The 10,801-nt window shown below is 43.2% G+C and overlaps 1 long non-coding RNA gene across 1 annotated transcript; it reads right to left on the bottom strand.

Moving 5' to 3' along the window:
• Positions 1-388: 388 nt before the first annotated feature.
• On the bottom strand, positions 389-1,643 carry LOC120926830. The gene is made up of 3 exons (XR_005746994.1): positions 1,333-1,643; positions 1,079-1,221; positions 389-793 (listed from the first exon to the last, which is right to left on the bottom strand). It is a non-coding gene; the product is annotated as an uncharacterized LOC120926830 (long non-coding RNA).
• Between the last annotated feature and the right edge of the window lie 9,158 nt (positions 1,644-10,801).

Raw genomic sequence — 10,801 nt, 5'->3', positions numbered from 1 at the left:
ACACGTCATCGCCAGAGGATTTCGGCGCGGATTTCAATGCGATGGTGTGTACACTCCATCGCATGAAAATCCGCCGAAATCCTCGAGAGGATTTATCCGCGGAAACGGTCCGCTGGACCGTATTCGCGGATAAATTCTATCGTGTGTATGGGGCCTCAGAGTCAGGGTGTAGATCTTCTTTACCTCTAATTTTCCATATTTTGTATATGTTTATATGGCTGTGGTAAGGACATGTTCATCATAACAAAATAAAAAACAGGGACAAAATAAGCTCTTAGAGCTTGTGCACACAGGTGGCCAAAGGGCATCAAAAATAAGTGGTTAAGCCCCAATTTTACTGCCCACTTAATCTGCAAAGGCAGCCATACAGGGTTGTATACATAGGGGCTAGTCATGGACTTTGTCGGCATGATAAGTTAGTAAAGATATGAGTCTTTCGAAAACTGACTTTATATATAAAAATATTTATTACAAAAAAATATATATTTTAAAAGTTTTCCTCCAAAGAGTACACATAAATTACACATAGCATTTGATCAGTACAGCGTTCACAGTAATTGATGTAGCTTAGAAGATTAAATCTGGTTATACAGTACTAGCACCAATTGATATAATACTAGACTAGATGTCCAAAAGTGGACTGATAGTTGGAACCATAAATAAATACAAAAGCTTCTAAAGAAAATCATCAGCAACTGGAGATTTTTAGCACTTGCGCTGGGTTGATCGGAGTCCTGACATGTTTCGCGCTGTATCTGAGCGCTTCCTCGAAGGACTTAGTGGAGTCAATGTGCTAAATTGGTGAAGGAGACAAATATACATATATAACATATTGATATAGAACAGAAAAATATATAACAGCCTATATAGATATTTAAGAAACCGGAGTGCTCCTATAGCATGCAATATGGTGAGAAAGGACAAAAAAGAGTCACCCCCATGAACATTGTGGAAATAACCACAGAGAGCAGACAAGATGCCTGGAATTCCAGTCCCAAAAATTCCAGTACGAAGGAGACAGGAGGCATAATGAAATTGGAATATGATAAGTAATAGGGTTTAGACTAAGTTTGCTTACCTATAAAAAGAAGTACAGACAAAATAGCTGTGGACTAGCTTGGCTTGATACTCTCTGCATAGAGAGATATGTAGCACGGGCTAGCAAGGAATTGAATTTGTAACCCCAAAGAGAATTAAACGACGTAACATGGGCGGCAAGGGCTGTAGCAAAAAATCAATATATAGAATCACAGCATTAATTGATAGTAAACAGGTAATAGTAGTAATTATTAATAAAGGGCAAATAGTGATAACAGCAAGCAAAATGCTTACCCAATATTTGGAACCATTTATATATAGAGTTTGCAATGGCTCATAACAAGACTGCATTCAGCGAGTATAAGTTTAGGGTGTTTGAAAAAAACCCAGTGTCAATCTTTAGAGCAATTCAAGGAGACAGGGGCAGGGATTGCCTCGATAGACCAGTCACTGAAACAAAATATAGAGGAAAGGAGACTGTGAGCCTAATGAATCGGCCACACAAAAGTATGAAGGGCATGTTTAGAGATAGAGAATTAGGCTTACCAGTATGCAACACTCGCCACACGTGCCGTTGGTTCGTATGCCTCACAAGAGGCTGCGGATAGTGTGTAGGGCTTGAGGGCTTTAAATAGCCTCGAGTCCCGCCCCAGATCGACAACTACCGCGGCGCTGCCGGGTGATGTCATCTGTGCTGGCCGCAAAGTAACTGCAGGTGCGCGCGCACCAGATGCGGTGCGCGCGCAGTACTGAAGTTTATGCACCATTCGATGGCGATTACACGCCATCTAGTGGACATATTGAGATACAACAAGGATGGAAAAGCTGTATCTCAAGCGGCCACATCGCATGGAATAAATAGGAGGGACAAAGAAAGGGGCATCACGTCTGGAAGAGATCACAGGGGGGAGGATATTTCCATCCAAATTTCACCACAATTGCAGAAAAGGAGCACAACCATATTAAATGCAAAAAACATTAGTATTTATTTATAAGGTATGGAAGTGGATAGATCTTCCAAATGTACACATGTTATTTAATTATACAGCATAGAGGACCTCGTATAGAAAACAGGGGTACAGTAAATGAATACAGAGAGAAGGACAACTGGAAAAAATCCCAGTAAACCAGTGATCTAAGAACATAGTTAAATGAGCGGTATGATTGGCTACTCTGACATCTAGTTCTGCAAATGACAGGGCCATGGTGACAAGGCAATCAGAAAAGTCCAGAGTAGTACTTAGGTGCTAATAGAAAACAACGAATAAGAAAATTTCAAAAATATAAAAGTATAACCAATTAGCTTAATGTTACTACAAGAAGGATTTATAGGACTGTGCCTCATTAATGCCTGGGGGCCGTAAGGCATCCAAACGCTCGATCCAATAAGCTTCTTTTTGGAGTACCTGCTTGTCCCAGTTGCCTCCACGGCAATCTTTGGGGACAATAGCAAGTACTATAAACGAGGCAACTGAGGTATTAAATTTATGATATAGGTCAAGGTGACGGCTGACTGATGTTACCATTTTTCCTTGGGAGGAGTAATAAACATGATCCCTAATTCTATGCTTGAAGTTTCTGATGGTTTTGCCCACATAAAATGCATGGCAGCTACACGTCATAAGGTAAATGATTCCCTGAGTATTACAGTCCGCATAAAAATTGGGGGTAAAAATTTCACCATTGGGTAAAGAAAAAGTAGTACCCTCTCTAACCCAAGGACAAAAATTGCACCTGCCACATCTCATCATACCATTTGGAGGTCGTTGTTGATTTGAATTTGTTTTGTAATGACTAGAAGTCAGTTTATCTCTAAGTGAGCGAGATCTTTTAAAAGTAATATCTGGTCTTTGGCCAATGTAATTACTGAGGATGGGATCGTTAGTCAAAAGTGACCAATGTTTATTTAGAATATTACGCACCTCGATGTGATGGCTTGAGTACCGCGTAATGAATCTTACTGGTTGCGACTCTGTGTTGACTTTTTGTTTAAATAGTAAGTTGATACGAGATTGTCGTGCAGCCTTATTGAATGCTTTCCGTAGTAAGGATTTACTGTAACCTCTCAACAACAACCGTTGCCTGAGTAGGTTAGCCTGTAACAGGAAATCTTTTGTCATAGTGCAATTCCTTCGTAAACGAAGGTATTGTGCATAAGGTATGCTTTTAAGGAGGTTAGTTGGATGTGCACTAGTGGCGTGTAGTAGGGTGTTACCTGCAGTCTCCTTTCTAAAGAGAGAGGAGGTAATTCTGCCATCGCCATCCTTTAAGATGGTGAGGTCAAGAAAGGTGACCTGGTCTGAAGATGCAGTGAACGTGAATTTTAAGTTGCGTTCATTAACATTAAGAATATCGATAAATTGATATAGTTGGGAACTGGTACCTGACCAGATGATGAAGATGTCGTCGATGTACCTAAGCCAGTTGATCACATGGCCAGTGTACATCGACAAGTCCTCATCCGAAAAAATATCACGTTCCCACCCCCCCAGGTACAGATTGGCGTAGCCAGGGGCACAGCAAGTGCCCATGGCTACGCCCTGTACCTGGAGGAAGTGGGACTCTTTGAAAACGAAATGATTACGTGTAAGAATAAATCGTAAAAGGTCTATTACAAAATCAATATAGTTCCAATGGTGATGGTCCTGTTCACGGAGGAAGGTACGTGCTGTCGAGATGCCCAACTCGTGAGGGATACTGGAGTATAATGCCTCCACGTCCAAGGTCACGAGGAGGGCATCCCTTTTTCAAAATTTGTTTAGGACGTGGCATATGCGAAAACATCATGCATCCACATGTGCACTACATGTGAGGATGTATTAATTCTTTAATCAAGGGTTGTATACATGTCATGGCCACAACAGCCACAACAATTGCTTTTGGTGGACAGTATTCAAGTGAATAGGGTCATGCCCCCTAATGCCCTGCAACCAGTTTTGGCCTGGTGTTGTGGGCTTTTCAGGGTTAAAACAGGCAGTGAGAAGGGGACATACTACCTTCCAGCCACCTATCAACCCCCCCCCCCCCACTGAAAAGTGATCCACCATGAAACACTTTTCAGATAGGCAGCAAGGCTGCTGCCTGAGTAAAGAAGCCCATATAGGCCTTGGAGGAGAAAACTCGATAAATTGTGATCTTACAGGTTATATGTAGCAGTGTTGTGATAGCAGACATGACAGTAACACATTGATAATGTGCTAATGCAGCAAACCCCTAATGTCAGAGTGTCTATTTTTTTTAGTAAAATGTATGCTTTTTTCTGACACATGTTCAAGGTGTACTTTTTAGAGGTGAATTACATTCAGGTGAGATGTTAGTGAGGTCAGATGTAACAAGCTGTCGGGAGGTGTCAGAAGTACTCAGCAGAAATGTATTTTTATTGAGTATGTGTGAATCGTGAGCATATTTGTTCATATTTGCAGGTTCAATAATTAACAACCTGTCTAGAAGCAATTTACAGTTTTTACAAAATATCTCTTTCCATTACACCAATGTTTTCCTTTTTTGAAATCAAAAATCATCATAACAGCTTTGCACAATTGTATGACTGTTAAATTTGCAGAAAATCAAATATGATAGCACGGGAAGATGTACAGAATATTACTATGAGGTTTTTGCCGTTATAAATTCAAGGAGCCCAATGAGTACAAATGCTACAGGGAAATCGTTTTTGTGCATAATTTTGGGACTCTGCTAGCAGACAATACTTAATTTGAGCTATTGGTGCAGATCCAACCTCCCTCCTTTGTACTACTCTTTCAACAGTGTCCTGCTGTCCCCTGTGGCTACAGGTAAGAGGTAGGGAGCAGTGAAGCATAATAACAATACAGGAGTCAGAGCCAGACAAGAGTCAAGAATCTATAAATCATTCCAGGTTGATCAGTGTGAGAGCTACATACACTTCACTTACAGTGCACAGATTGTCATGCTCAGGGGAGGGCGATAACACAAACTGTGTATATGACAATAGAAAGGGTAATTGAAAACACCAATATAATAAATGAAATAAAGGACATACATTGGTGTGTATGCACCTGCACAGGAAAAAAAAACTCATCCTGCACTTCTTTGGATGTTTGAAAAACTTTACATACTTAATGTGGGACTTTACCCATAAAAAATAAGGTTCTTTAGCAAGGAAGATGCATTCTACATTAATAATTATGCAACCAAAATTAGTGTGTGCTGCAAAATTGCTTCCGGCAGTGTTACTGTTTCTTTTTTACTGGAGGCTGCTATTTTCCTGAAGCTCAAAGCAACAGCTGTAAATCATAAAGCGGAACTAAACCCATTGATTAACCAGTATAAAAAAAAATGTTTGATTTCATTGTGTCCTCAACCAAACTGTCAAACCATCAAAAGGTTGGTGTCCTAAAGGGGTTGTAACGGTTTGTTTTTTAGTTTCTAAATAGGTTCCTTTAAGCTAGGGCATTGTTGGTTCACTTACCTTTTCCTTCGATTTCCCTTCTAAATGTTTTTTTCTTTGTTTTCTTTGTCTGAATTTCTCACTTCCTGTTTCTCCTCAGTAAACTTGCCCCCATCATCCGAGTGGTGGTTAGTCAGCCAGAACAGCTTACTGAACAGCTTACTGAGGAGGAACAGGAAGTGAGAAATTAAGACAAAGAAAACAAAGAAAAAAAACATCTAGAAGGGAAATCGAAGGAAAGGCACACCCCCCCCCCCCTCAACATAGGCAAAGGAACGAAGAAACGGTGTGAATAGACAAGCTCTCCGCTAATCTATCGCTATGCACCCTCCCTCACACAAATTTCCAGCTGCTTTTATCTCCTGTGTCGGAGAACTTGTCATAAGTTCTAATGCTGATAACAGAGCCAAGGAGGCATCAGAAAGACTCAGAGCTTTGGAGAGGGATAAGTAAACATTACAGATATATTTGCCTAGGTCAGATTTCATGAATTGGATTTATATCCACTTACAGTGGTTGTAAACCCATTTTTGTAACTTTATGCTACAGGTAAGCCTATATTAAGACTTACATGTAGCTACCCTGGATATCTCCTAAACCTGCATGGTTCAGTTAGATGTACCCTTACCGGCAGCTCCCACGTGCATGCGCAAGAGTGACGTGATCGCGGCACCGGGGCAATCACAACGTCGGATACCCGATACCCGGAAGTAAGCTCTGGGAGGATGGCTGCGGGGGCTTCGATCTAAGGTAAGTAATACATAATGAGCTAGTATGCTATGCATACTATGCTATACATTTCTGGGTTCTCAGTTTAATGGGGAAAGCAAAAGAATTGTCAAAGGAACTGCCGGAAAAGGTAGTTGAACTGTATAAAACAGGAAAGGAATAAAAAAAGATATCCAAGGAATTGAGAATGCCAATCAGCAGTGTTCAAACTAATCAAGAAGTGGAAAATGAGGGGTTCTGTTGAAACCAAACCACGGTCAGGTAGACCAACTAAAATTTCAGCCACAACTGCCAGGAAAATTGTTCATGATGCAAAGAAAAACCCACAAATAACTTCAGGTGAAATACAGGACTCTCTGAAAACATGTGGTGTGGCTGTTTGAAGATGCACAATAAGGAGGCACTTGAAGAAAGATTGGCCGCAAGGTTGAGTCGCCAGAAGAAAGCCATTACTATGCAAATGCCACAAAGTATCCCTCTTAAATTTAAAATTTTTGCTTTAGTTTATGACTGCCTATCTCAATTCTTGAGGTGCTAAAATGGCAGGGAAGTACAACCCCCTCCCCCCAAATGACCCCATTTTGGAAAGTAGACACCCCAAGGAAATTGCTGAGAGGCATGTTGAGCCCATTGAATATTTTTTTTTGTTCCAAGTGATTGAATAATGACATGAAAAAAATAAATACATTTTTTTTTACAAAAAGTTGCCACTAAATGATATTGTCATGGACCTTGGAATGCAGAAGTGTTCCTCCTTGAAATCTGTTACACAGTGGGGGGTCTTCTTCCCTGTCTTAAGGCTCCAGACAGCTCCATTGTTCTGTGTCTGGCTATTGTTGTCATGGAACTTGGAATGCAGAAGTGTGCCTCCTTGAAATCTGTTACACAGTGGGGAGTCTTCTGCACTGTCTTAATAGCAGACAGTCAAAAAGATGAGGAGCAAATGGGGCCAGGGGTGACCCTACGTTTTCCCGTCCTAACTGCAATGGAAGAAGCAGCGATGATACAGAGGGCACTGCAAGCGCTAGAATGCCAGAAAGCACTGGAGGTCCCCCAGGCAGCGAGACAAGCTAATAGCATGAAGGTCTCAGAAAGGGGAGTTGAGACAGGCGCTAGAAGGCTGATAAATGGTGATCAGCAGCAAGTCCAGAGTATCTCATCGGGTGCCCCAGCAGAAGCGCTGGCTACAGGGCAGAGTGCCCCTGGCATCTGCCCAGCATCAGAAGAGTTGGATCTGGAGAGTCTGAGAGAGGATCTGCGTGAGCTGTTGCCCCAACAGCAGATATCCCCACCGGAAGTAGAGGAAGCAATTCACCCTCCCCAGCAATTGGACACTACCCCAATGTTTATCCCCCTAGCAGAAGCGCTGGCTATGGGGCAGAGTACTGCTCGCCTCTGCCCACCCCCAGTGCCAGAGTCGTACTTTTACTTTTCCTGTTTGCCTGGGGTGGAAGTTTGTGACTAACACAGGTCCAGACCAGTTGAGGGTCAGGAACCTGGTTAGTCTGTTTTTAAAAGTAGAGAAATGTGACAGAACTCACTGTCACTGTGTGTTTTGGAAGGGACTGGGGGCGGGCCTCCTACCGACAGACTATGGGCCAGAAAATATACTGGGGACCCGGGACATGCTGGCACTGAGACGGGAGGGGTTACCCCGGCAGACAGACCTGGAACCTTAAGACTACTTTTCCAACATCCAGGAGTTGACCCGTTCAGGGTCTCACTGTGGCTGTTGGACTGTTTCCCAAGGGAAGTATTGTCATGGACCTTGGAATGCAGAAGTGTTCCTCCTTGAAATCTGTTACACAGTGGGGGGTCTTCTGCCCTGTCTTAAGGCTCCAGACGGCTCCATTGTTCTGTGTCTGGCTATTGTGTACATTGATTGCCCCCTGGGGCTTCTGTCTCATTACACATAACAGTCCTTTTAATCAAGCTATCGGATCAATCCCTGCTGAACTCATTTTCTCATTTGCATGGTTACGAGGACCTGAAGGAGAACTCTGTGTACTTTACAATTGACCAATAGGAAAGCGTTTTTTGGGGGCGGGATGTTCCAAATTCTGTATAAAAGTGTGTTGTGTGCTTCCAATAAAAGTCTTCCTGTTTGAACTTACATACAGCCTGCCTGGTGTTTGTTCTAATGGATTCCGAACGGCACATAGCTGTAGTTCGGATCCCAGAGCCTTGGATGACCGAACCATCAGACGTTGCAATCTGCAATCTGATCCAATAGTAGCAGAGGAGTGTCGGGAGAGCGGAACCGAGCGAGCAAGGGTCTCGTTACAGATATATTGCTCACACATGTCATGGTTATATGTGGAATTGCACCCCCAAAATAAATTTTGCTGCTTCTCCTGAGTACGGGGATACCACATGTGACTTTTTGGGATCCTAGCCCTGTATGGGTCCCTGAAATCCAATCACGCCTTCAGAATTTCTAAGGGTGCAAATTTTTGATTTCACTCCTCACTACCTATCGTAGTTTTGAAGGCCATAAAATGCCAAAATAGCACAACCCCCCCAAATGACCCTATTTTGGAAAGTAGACACCCCAAGCTATTTGCTGAGAGGCATGTTGAGTCCATGGAATATTTAATATTTTGCCACAGGTTTCGGGAAAATTACAAACTTTTTTTGCACAAAGAAACATCGGAAGAAAAGAAGAGGGAAGAAGGCAACGAGGAAGACCGGGCTGCCTGCCGTTAGTAAAAGAGCTTAAAAGAAGATAGCGGCGGCCAGCCCCGAAGAAGGCACCGGAGAGCAGGAGAAGAACTGGGAAGCATGGAGACGACACCAGAGAGCAGAAGAAGAGAGTGGAGAAGACAAAAGACGACCCCTGAAGTCAGAAGAAGACCCCGGCAAGCGGAGAAGTTGGAAAAAGACCCCCGGAGCTGACTAATAAATTACTTTAAAAATCTGTGTAGTGTGTTTTTTTTACGATGTACCCCATACTCATTCACCTAGGGGGGGCCACCTTATTAAATGGGGCTCCTGGATTCCGATAAGTCCCCCGCCCGCAGACCCCAACAACCAATGGCCAGGGTTGACGGGAAGAGGCCCTGTCCTTATCAACATGGGGACAGGGTGCTTTGGGGTGGGGGGCCTCAGGGCACCCCCCGGGCCCCCCAGCACCCACCCTCCCATGTTGAGGGCATGTGGCCTGGTACGGCTCAGGAGGGAGGCGCTCGCTTGTCCCCACTCCTTTCCTGACCGACCGGGCGGCGTGCTCGTATACGGGTCTGGTATGGATTTTGGGGGAACCCCCAAGCCGTTTTTTTGGCGTAGGGGGGTTCTCCTTACAATCCATACCAGACCTAAGGGACTGGTTTGCTCCTGGAGGGGAACCCATGCCATTTTTTTATTTAAAATTTGTCGTTCCTCCTCATGATTCATACCAAAAACGGTGTCTAGAATTGGCGAGAATCCAAGTCGGATCCCCGTCGCTTCCATGTCGCGCTCGCTGGAATGTGCTTTTCCTATTGCAGCGAGTGCGAGATGTCGGCACCCTGTCGCCGAGAACCAGCGCGATGTGGTCGTGCTGGAAACACATTCTCGTGGACAGGTACTGTAAAAATTAAAACATATTTTAACGCAACCTGTGCCTACAATATATATATGCCGAAGCATGGGGGCATCTGCCCGCAAAAGTTAGGAGCAAATCGCCCCTCCACCCCTGCTGCCCCCATGCTTCGGCATATATGCTCTTTTTTTTAACTGTGGTGGTGAAATCACCTCCTACAGCACTGGAGTCACAGCTTTATGTATCGTGGGAGCAAACGCTGCTGCGTCAAGATAAATAAATCCATGCTGCAGCTTAATGGTGTATCTGAAAACAAAAAAATGGTTACAATAAAACACAGTAAACAGTAATGTATAAAAAATAGTTATATACCTGAAAAGCAAACATGATAAAACATAATAACAATAAAACATTGCAGAATATAATACAGTAAAAAAGAGCAGAACAATAGAGAGAGAATAGAGAGAGAGAGCAATAAAACGACAACTATTTTTTTTTTTCTTTGTGTTTTTTTTTTTTTTTTTACTTTTTTTTTACACTTTTTTTGTAACTGTAACGGTTCGGTTCGGGTCTCTCAAAATGCGATGGCATCTTGAGAGACCCTGTGAAAGTGTGTCCTTGTCTGTGAAATGCTGTACCCTACGCTAAAACTGCACTAGTGTGTGGTAGCTTTCAAAACATTCACCAATGCAGGGACCAGGATTGTCAGCACAGCGTGGACAATAATAACGGGTGTCTGTATTCTACAGACACAACATTTTCTTTGGGGGGCTCGTTGGGTAGGGGTACTAGGGAGGACATACGGAAAATGTCTCTCATACAGCCGCCTCACTGCATTTGGTTGGGGATGGTGAGGTGAAGCACCGCCTGAATACAGAAGAACTCAGACGATATCTTCCTGGAATTTAAAGGATCACTAAAGGAATTTTTTTTTTTAGCTAAATAGCTTCCTTTACCTTACTGCAGTACTGGTTTCATGTCCTCATTGTTCGTTTTTGCTTTGAAGTAGCTGTAATTCTGCTGTGATCTCCACACTTCCTGCTTGTCTGGCTCCTTATGAAAATACTCATGGGAGCTTCTCACTGTGG

Source organism: Rana temporaria, chromosome 2, assembly GCF_905171775.1.
Source record: "Rana temporaria chromosome 2, aRanTem1.1, whole genome shotgun sequence".
NCBI classification, from domain to species: domain Eukaryota; kingdom Metazoa; phylum Chordata; class Amphibia; order Anura; family Ranidae; genus Rana; species Rana temporaria.
The sequence above is the reverse complement of the archived record's forward strand: the minus strand, read 5'-3'. Positions and strand labels throughout refer to the sequence as shown.